Source organism: Meleagris gallopavo, unplaced genomic scaffold, assembly GCF_905368555.1.
Source record: "Meleagris gallopavo unplaced genomic scaffold, MGAL_WU_HG_1.1 scaffold_62, whole genome shotgun sequence".
NCBI classification, from domain to species: Eukaryota; Metazoa; Chordata; class Aves; order Galliformes; family Phasianidae; genus Meleagris; species Meleagris gallopavo.
Genome location: NW_028147073.1, coordinates 7501 through 17500, shown reverse-complemented (window position 1 = coordinate 17500; position 10000 = coordinate 7501). Strand labels below are relative to the sequence as shown.

Sequence of the window (10000 nt, the reverse complement as noted above, 5' to 3'; positions counted from 1 at the left end):
GGCCCACCGCTTCCCAAGGGTTTTCCTGGGTTTCCACCCCCCCGGCTCGCTGCTCGCTTTCGGCCCCCCAAAGGGCCCCGAACCGAGGCCGGCCCCGGCCCCCCGCTAAACGAACTCGGTACTTATCCCTGCGGTTGGGGGGTCCGCTCGGCCACCACCCGGCGGGGTTCGGTGGGGGGAACCCCCCCTTCGCCACTGGGCGGGCGGAGGGCCGGGCCGGGGGGGCCGGGCTGCGAGCCCTAAAACCCCCCGCCGCCCTCGGCAGGGGCGGGCGAGCGCCTCGCCTCCCCTTTGGCGGCGGGAAGCGAACCGGAGGGGGGGCCGCCCGTGCCTAAAAACCGGGCGCCCCCGCAGCTCCCGTGGGAAGGGGAGCGGGGAACTCCCGGCCCCCCGGGGGCCCCCCCCGACGAAACCCCCCTCATCTAAACGATCGGTGGAAAGAGGGGTGGGGGGGAGAGAAGGAAAGGGGAGGGAAGGCACGGACCCTTCCCGCGGGACGCGGCGGAAAGCCCGCACGCGCATTTGCAAGCGGGTGGGCGTGGGCAACGCCCGCCGAGAGGTGCCCGCCCGTGCCTAAACCCCGGCCCGCCCCCCGCCGCCCCGAACGGGACGGGGGGCGGGTTAGGACCGGGCCCCCGGGAAACCTCTCCGACGCGCCCGAGGAGCGCCTGGGGGAACGGTTCGGGCTACTGAGTGCAAGTGAGGATGCGGTGCGAACTGAGAACGCGGCGCCGCCGCCACGAACCACCCACGAGCTCCGGGTCCCGCCTTCCGACGTCGCTCGCTCGCGCCTGGACCTCGCCGGGGACGCCCCTGGCCCTTCTGACTCCGAGTGCAGGCACGCCGGCCCCGTGCCCTCGCTCCTTCTCTCTCGCCTACGTCTCGGAAGGAGAACAGAAATAAAAAAAAAAAAATAAGGAAGGGGCGCGCTCTCTCTCTCTCGCTCGCATCCGCTACGCCCCAGCGGCGCGGTCGCCGGCTCCCTCCCGCTCGGCTCATCTCTCTCGCCTTCTAGGGTTCGCCCTGGCAGCGAGGGAGCCGGTATCCCTTAGGCTCGTTCTCGCTCGCCTTGCCCGGCTTTTTTTCGCTGCTCGCCCGAGAGACCGCCTTAGGATACCACCGAGGGGCGGGAGGGCGCGCGAAGGACAAACCGAGGCGACCGGATCCGAGAAAGAACCGCCGCACGAGAAAGCCGCCGCCGCCGCCGCCACCGATCCCCTCTCTGTTCGGCCGGCCGGTCAATCCCGCACGTGAGCGCTCGCTCACCACCGTCTCCGGAGCCGAGTACGCACTCTCTACTATTGACGAATAGGGAAGGCATCCGAAACCAACGCTCCAGGGCCAGAGGCGTCGACTACCGGCAAAGGCACAGAAGGTCACTGAAGTTTACCTCGACGTAACTGGAAGCAGAAAATTACAGCGACTCCTCTGGGAGATCCGGAGCTTCAGCGCGCCCCCCAAACCTCCATAGACGCCAAGAATCGACGAAACTGGGTATACCTGGACGCAGGTCGCAAGCGGCCCGGCAGCGACCCCTAGCCGCCTCCGCCGAGATAGCGAGCCGGTCGGAGCGTGGTAGGTAGACCTCTCCGCCGCGCCCGAGCCGCCGCGGCAGCGATCCTAAGCTTCACCCCGGGGAAACAGTCCCGCCGCTCGGAGCCGGGTAGACCTCTCCGCCGGGCCCGAGCCGCCGCGGCTGCGACCCCTAGCTCCCACCCACCTGGGGGCGGCCCCGCTGTTCGGAGCCGGGTAGACCTCTCCGCCGCGCCCGAGCCGCCGCGGCAGCGACCCCTAGCTAGTGCCCCCACCCCCCGCGACGGGTCCCGCCGCTCGGAGCCCGGTAGACCTCTCCGCTGCGCCCGAGCCGCCGCTGGAGCGACCCCTAGCGCCCCCCACCCCGCGACCGGTCCGTCCGCTCGGAGCCGGGTAGACTTCTCCGCCGCGCCCGAGCCGCAGCGGCAGCGACCCCTAGCCCCCTCCCCACCGCGCGACCGGTCCCGCCGCTCGGCGCCGGGTAGAACTCTCTGCCGCGCCCGAGGCGCCGCGGCAGCGACCCATAGCTCCACCCCCGGGAACGGTCCCGCCGCTCGGAGCCGGGTAGACCTCTCCGCCGCGCCCGAGCCGCCGCGGCAGCGACCCCTAGCTCCAGCCGTTGGAAAGGGTCCCGGCGCTCGGAGAGAGGTAGACCTCTCCGCCGCGCCCGAGCCGCCGCGGCAGCGACCCCTAGCTCCACCCCCGGGGAACTGTCCCGCCCGTCGGAGCCGGGTAGACCTCTCCGCCGCACCCGAGCCGCCGCGGCAGCGACCCCTAGCCCCCCACACCCCGCCGACCGGTCCCGCCGCTCGGAGGCGGGTAGACCTCTCCGCCGCGACCGAGCAGCCGCGGCAGCGACCCCTAGCCCCCTTCCCAGCCGACCGGTCCCGCCGCTCGGCGCCGGTTAGACCTCTCCGCCGCGCCCGAGCCGCCGCGGCAGCGACCCCTAGCCCCCCCCCCCCACCCCTGCCGAACAGTCCCGCCGATCGGAGCCGGGTAGACCTTTCCGCCGCGCCCGAGCCGCCGCGCCAGCGACCCCTAGCCCCCCCACCCCAGCGGGACGGTCCCGCCGCTCGGAGCCGGGTAGACTTTTCCGCCGCGCCCGCGCCGCCGCGGCAGCGACCCTTAGCCCCCCCCACCCGCGGACCGGTCCCGCCGCTCGGAGACGGTTAGACCATTTCGACGCGCCCGAGACGACGCGGCAGCGACCCCTAGCCCCCCCCCCCCCCCCCTCCGCCGTCCGGTACCGCCGCACGGAGCCGGGTTGACCTTTCCGCCGCTCCGGAGCCGCCGCGGCAGCGACCCCTAGCCCCCCCAAAGCCGTCTGGTCCCGACGCTAGGAGCCGGGTAGACTTTCCCGCCGCGCCCGAGCCGCCACGGCAGCGCCCTCTTCACGCCGCTGCGGGCCGGCTGAGCTGCTCCGCGCCGGTTAGGTCGTGCGGAGTCCGGCCGCCGCCGCGAGGGCACCGGGGTTGTCGGCGCTCGCCGGGGCCGGGTGTGGTAAGTCCCGTCGTCGCGGAGACGCCGCCCCGCCCGGCTCTGAGCGTCCGAGTCTGTCGGTTGCGTGCGGATCCGGGCCCGTTCCGGCGTTACTCGGTCTCCGCGGCTCGGCGGCCGCTGCGGTCGGCCACCACCGCTGTGTGGGGCGTCCGTTCGGCGCTCGGTTCGTTTTTGTGCGGGCTCCGCACGGCGGCCGCCGCGGCTGAGGGTATGGCGGCGGCCACTTCTCGTTCGTCTCGCGAGCGCGTTTGTTTGTCCGTGCGTTCCTTTATTTATTTTAATGGCGTGTGTTTGTGTGCGCGTTCGCTCGTTTGAGGCCTTTTGTGCCGTTTCCTTTCCGCTCGATGGCCCGGTAACTCTTCGCGTGGGGCGTTTCGAGTCGGGGATTTGGAACCCAGCCCGCCCGCGGCTTGCGGGGGTGGTTCGGGGTGATGGGGTGGCGTGGGGGGTGGGGGGGGGGTGGTTGGCCTCTTTTCCCCTCGCCGCTGTGCTGCGCGAGCACCACCCTCCCCCCGGGGACGGGCGGGCAAAGTCCTGCGGGCTCGCGAGAGGACGGATGATCGCGTCGGCGCAGGGAGCAAAAGTCACGTCGGGGAGACGGCGGCAGAGGTACGGCGACGTGGGAACGGCCCCGTCCGCCCCGGGGGTGGTTGCGGGTGGGTGGGTGTACGGGTGTGCGTGTCTGGAAATCGTTCGTTCGACTCGTCGGTCCGCAGGGCTCGCCCCGAGCCTCTCTCCCGGGCGGGGGGGTCGCCCGGCGGGCCCCCCCCCCCGGGCGCGAAAGGACAAAAGAAAGAAAAGCCGTCGTGGAGTCTGGCACGCCGTAGGGAAGCGAGAGAGAACAAATGGAAATAGACAGAAATGAAAAAACAAAAAAAAAGGGGGCGGGGTCGGGGCGGGGAGGGGGGGTGTGGTGGGGGGAGATGTGAGATATACAGCTTAAAACAAAAAATAAGGTGGGGGTGGCGGGTGGCGAGTGAAATAAAGCGCTTAAATCAACAGGGGGGGGGCGCGGGACGGGGTGGGGGCGGGGGGAGCGAGACTAAGAGCTAAAAAAAAACTGGGGGGGGGGGTGGTCGGGGGAGCGAGCCTAAGAGCTTCAACAAAAAAAAGGGGGGGGGTGGCGAGGGCGAGTGAGATAAAGAGCTTAAAAGAAAACGGGGGGTGCGGCGGGGGGGCCTGGTGGCGCGAGATAAAGAGCTTAAAAAAAACAAAAAAAAAAAAGGCGGGGAAGCCGAACCAAGCCGGGCCGACTGGGCTGGGCGGAACCGGGCGGTGGTGTGGGGGGCGCCGCCGTCCTTCGCATCTCAGCATCGTACGGCCGAGCCATCGGGGGTCCGAGTCCCGGTCCCGGAATCGGACGGGCAGGGACGGCGAGAAAAGACCGGCACGGACGGGGGGCGTGGAGAGGGGGGGGGGAGGGTGAGTGGAGTAGGGGGTGGATATATACCTAACGGAACACCAAAATCCCGCAGCTCTCTCGGCCGAAGTCCCCGAAGAAATGGAAGAAACGGACGACAATCGAGCAAACGAGCGCTCGCACGGACGTCGGTCCGACGGACGTCTTTGAGAAGAACGTAAGAAAGGGATTCGTGCGGTAGGGGGGGGAGGAACGACCACCAGAAAAGTAAGTGCGGTTATTGACGAAAAAGCGGGCCGGTCGTGCGGAGCGCATCCAGGAGCGGGCGACGTTTGGGCTAGGGTGGGGGCTGTGGCTAGGAAAGGCGGGCGAGGTTAGATTAAGCGTTGAAGCGTTGCGTCTAGCCTGGGCGCGGGCACGAGGGTGCGAGGGAAAGATCAGGTGGCCGGCCGCAAAATCTACCCGCAAACTAGTCGCGACCACCTTCCTTCCGACGGAGGGCGCGCCGGGCCGGGCCTACTCACGCGCGCACGCGCATGCTAGCAAGCAAGCGAACAGGTAGACTGACAGACAGACAGACAGATAAGCATATGAATTACGTAAGCAAATAAACCAAGAGCTGGAAAAATAATCAAGAAGAAACATTAGAAAGGTTTTACAAGAAATGAAAAGAAAAGAAGCAGCAACACGGTGGGGGGTGGCAGGGGCTGGCTGAGGTGGGCGGGCAGCCGCCCGCTCTCTACCTCAAACCCCGTGGCGACTGCCCGTACCCGCACGCACGCATGCGAGCGAGCGAGCGATCTAGCGAGCACGCGAGCAAGCGGAGAGGAACATCGCAAAACTTGTTTAGCTCACGAATAAATACGCAGGAAAATTTAATGGGGGGGGCGGGGGGGGGGGGGGGGGGGGGAGAAGAAATAAACAAGAATAGAAAAAAAAAAACTTAAACGTTCGAACTTAAAAGAAATGAAACGAAAGGAAGGAAGGACGAAAATGCACCAACGTAGGAAAAAAATAAAAAAACCGAAATGAACGGGGAAAAGACAAGTAAAAATCCCGCAGGGGCACTCATGCCAGCAGGCAAGCAGCCCAACAAGTAAATAAATCAAGCAAATGGAAAGAAACAGCTATTAAAATAAAAAATACATTGGAAAAAAACGTATTAAAAGGGAGAAAACTGAACCAAGCAACAGCACACCCCAAAAAATAATCACGCGAGACGAGTCCGGGAGGGGGCGGGGGGAGGATAAGGGGGGGGGGGGGTAGCGGGAGGGAGCTAGGCTTAAGCTTGGGGGGGGGAGTGGGAAGAGCAGGAGAGAGGAGGAGGAGGCGGCGGAGGAGGCTTTGGCGGCATACCGCATACCCATCACGAGCACCCGCGCCCCGCGAGGCCTCGCCGTCCCGATGGGGGCATAGCGGGCGCACGCTCCGTCACGCACGCGCTCAGGCAGGCGAGCGAGCAAATAGGTGCGTAGAAAAAAAATTTTTTTAATTGAATAAATAGGCAAAACAAAAATTAAAAACGGAAATAAAACTAGGCAAACGAAAACTATAAAGCAAAGGAACAAACCCAAAAGCTAAATGAATCAGAAAACAAAAAATACTTTGCGCACGGCATCTGTCTGGGTAGAGGGAGGATCAGGGGTCCTGATCCTGGGGGCGGGGGGGGGGAAGGGGAAAGGGGTGTGCGTGTGCGTGTGCGTTGTGCGAGGGAGAGAGAGAGAGAGAAGGAGAGAGAGGAGTGAGAAGAGAGAGAGAGCGAGAGTGAGAGAGTGAGTGAGTGAGTGAGTCGGGCGGGTGGGGGCAGGAAGCGCTCAGGCGCCGGCCTGCCAGCTCTACCCACAACCCCGTCACAACCTCCCGCCTCTGTCGCGGGCCTACGCGCGAGCCAACGACTAAATAAACGGAGAAGTAAATAAATAGGGTAATACTTAAAAAACGTTGTGGGGGGACGGGACGGGACGGGACAAAGAGATGTCGGAGAGTTTAAAAAAAAAATAAAAAACAATATAGAAGGAAGAAAGCACTAGCACCGAAAAGAAACAGATATACAAAAATCAAGCGAGGCGAGGTCGGGAGGTGGGGCGGGGGGTGGAGGCGTGCTGAGGAGGGAAGGATGGGGGGGGCGGCAGGAGCCAGCGCCGGTCTAGCCCTGCCACCCCGTCGCGACCGCCCACGCCTGGCAAGCGCCCGCCGGGCTCAGGCCGGGCTCACGCACAGCGCGCGGGCGCGAGCGAGCGATCTAGCGAGCGAGCGGACAGGTACGTAGCGAAACGTTTGAATGATATGAACAACGGCATGAGAAAACAAAGAAGAAGACAACAGGGTGGGGGGAGGGGTATTGTACAAATAAGTAGGCACACCATAAGCAAACAACCAAACAAACAACGAAACATACGAAAATTAGACGATAAAAATAGAAATCAACAAAAAATCGACGAACAAGTACCCTCATAAACAACAACAACTACCACAAAATCCAATCAATCAATCAATCAATCAACAAATGACGACACAGGGGAGGAGAAGAGCCCGGGGCGGGGCGGGGCGGGCACGGGGACGGAACACCTACAGATCGATAAACCGCAAATTCACAAGGGGCAAAACACGATAAGACATAAAACACGAGGAATGAATGAATGAATGGATGAATGAATGAATGAATGAATGAAAGAATGAATGAATGCATGAATGAATAACTATAAATGCGCGAGCGAGCCGATAACTACGCACGCCAAAACATAAATAAATAACAACAATAAGTAACAATCAAAACATCATTTAAAGAACAAAGTGACAAATACGCTGGGACGTCAATAAATAAAAAATAAAAAAATTGAAATGAACAAATAACGGCATGATAAACAAACAGACAAACACGTGGACGCATAAACGAAAATGATAAAGAAATAACTGAAAATAATTAAAATAACGAAAAAGTTAAAAAATAACAAATAAAAAAACGATTAAAATGCAGGAAGAAATAAAGAAATAAAAAGACTTTTAGAAATACAAACGAATAAATAAATAAATAGACAAATACGTGGACGCGTAAATAAAAATAATAATGAAATTGAAATTATAAATAACAAAATAAAAAATCAAAACTAAACTAATAAAAAATAAAAAATAAATGTAATTAAAAACAAAAATATTAATAAATTAATCATTAAAAATATTAAAAAAAAAAAATAAAAGCACGCGCTCACGACCACCGCGCCTCCTGCGTCCCAACGAGAAGGTCAAAAATGTAAGAGGAAAACAAAAAAAAAAAAAACAAAAACCAAAAAAAAACACGGAATGATTACATGGGACAAAATGAACCTAATAATAAATGGACGTAATTTGGGGGGCGTGGGTGGGTGGGGATAGGGGCGGGGGGGCAGGAATGGTGCGGAGGGCGGGGGTCGGCGGGGTAGGCGGGGGGTCTCGCCGACAGTTACCCGTTTGCTCCCGGCTACGGGCTTAATCGGTTAGGGACTTAGGTAATCGCCGGCCGACAGGTTAACCACGCGCCCGCCGTCGACGGGGACGACGCTGGCCGCGCCCGCCCTCGCCCGCCCGCCCCCGCCGCCGAGCCAGGTCTACCCCGGGGAACGGAAAATAAAAAATAAAACGGACCCGCCGCCCTCTGCTAATGCGCCTTAGCAGCGGTTTGGCGACCGCTGCAGGCGGAGATTGGGCGCGGGGAAGGACCAGCGGAAGAGGGTGGCGCCCGCGCGTGCTAAGCTGCGCGCTGGAGCAGCGCTCGGCTCCCCACCCTCCTCGCCCGCGGCGAGGAGTGACGGGCCGACTTCGCAATCGGAACGAAGGTACGGAACGGACGGCCGTTGACGACAGACGACGCGAAGGGAAGCGGACGCACCATGGCCCGGCCCGGCCGCGGCCCGGCCGGGGCCGCCTGCCGCCGCCCGCTCCGAAAATGTTGTGTCGAATGGTGACCTCTAATAGATGCAGCCGAGGGAGCTGCTCTCTGTAATACGTACGAAAACGCGACCAGAATCAGGTCGTCTTACGATGATTTAGCACCGGGTCCGTCCGAACGTGTGCTGGTACGCGTGCAGGGGGAGATGGCGGCGCGCATCCGGCCCGCTCCGCTCCCGCCCACGAACGGTGCTCCGCACCGGCATGCCGCCACCCAGCGGAAGTGGTGTGGCCCGCTTATGCGAGCCACCGAGGGGCCTCCCGGGTCTTGCGGTATCGCAACGATTTTAGGGGGGTGATTCTGACTTAGAGACGTTCTTTTGTTCAGTCTAATCCTACAGATGGGTCGCCACGCTTTCCACGTGCTTCAGCCAAGACATACCAATGTCATGATACTGCGAGTTCCTCTCGTATGTTCGCAAGTTACTAGCGCTATAAACAATCATCAGCTTGGGTAAACTAACTGTCTCACGCGGTCTAAAACCCAGTCACGTTCCTTATTAGTGGCTTTTGAGTGCACAATCAACGCTCTGTGTGAATTCTGCTTCACCGATGCTAGAAAGAGCCGTACATCGAGGATCAAAAAGCGACGTCGCTTATGAACGCTGGCCGCACAAGCCCGTTATCCCTGTGGTACTTTTCTGCCATCTGCTTCACCAAAAGTCAGAAGGATCGTGAGGCGCTTGCACCGGTCTGTCTTCGTACAGAAAATCAGATAAGCGAGCTTTTGCCCTTCTGCCTCCACGGGAGGTTTCTGGCTCTCCCTGAGCTCGCCTTAGGACACCTTGCGTTACGCTTAAGACAGGTGTACCCGCCAGTAACTCCCACTGACGCTGTCCCGGATGCGCGGGTTCGCGCCCGTCGCGGCGCGCCGGGCGCTTGCGCCAGACAGCAAGGAGAGCCCGCTTGAGAGGTGCCACTGCGCTCATCGGGGTAAGTTGATAAAAAAAAAAATCTCGATCAGAGTAGTTGGTCGATTTCACGGCAGGCGATGGCCCGCGGTGAACGTATCCGCGGGTCGCGCTAGACGGGGCCCCACACATTTATTCTCACCTCTCATCTTCTACTTCACAGCGCCCGACTAGAGTCAAAGCTAACAGGTCCAAACTTTTCCCGCTGGATTCGCAAAGCCCGTATTCCATTGGCTGCTGGTTTCGCTGGAGAGAGTGTTAGGGACGTGGAATCTCGTTATCATTCATGCGCGGAGTCACTCATTAGCTGGACGAGGCATTTGGTACCATTAAGATGTGTCATAGTTATTAACCCCCGCGGTTTACCCGCCGCTCTATTGAATTTCTTCACTTTGAACATTTCTAGAGCACCTCGTGGTAGAAGAAAATCACATCGCGTCAACCCCGTCGCGGTGTGGCCCTTCGCCGATAGCTTAGTAATATTAACCAGTTCGGAATCCTGGGTCCAGAGTCGCCGCCCCCGCGCGGCCGCCGGGCCCCCGCCGCGAGCGAGCCCGGCGAGCGGGGACGCGGCGGGGGGGGGGCGGTGGCGGGCGGCGCCTCGTCCAGCGCGGCGCGCGCCCAGCCCGCTTCGCGCCCCAGCCCGACCGACCCAGCCCTTAGAGCCAATCCTTATCCCGAAGTTACGGATCCGGCTTGCCGACTTCCTTACTACATTGGTCCAACATGCCAGAGGTGTTCACTTGGAGACCTGCTGCGGATATGGGTACGG

General features: G+C 61.0%; 2 pseudogenes; one reads left to right on the top strand and one right to left on the bottom strand.

Annotated features, from left to right (window-relative positions):
• LOC146541854 (uncharacterized) overlaps positions 1-2706 on the top strand; it is a 4491-nt pseudogene extending 1785 nt beyond the window's left edge.
• Positions 2707-8583: 5877 nt separating this feature from the next.
• The window catches only part of LOC146541853 (28S ribosomal RNA), a 3950-nt pseudogene continuing 2533 nt past the window's right edge, over positions 8584-10000 (bottom strand).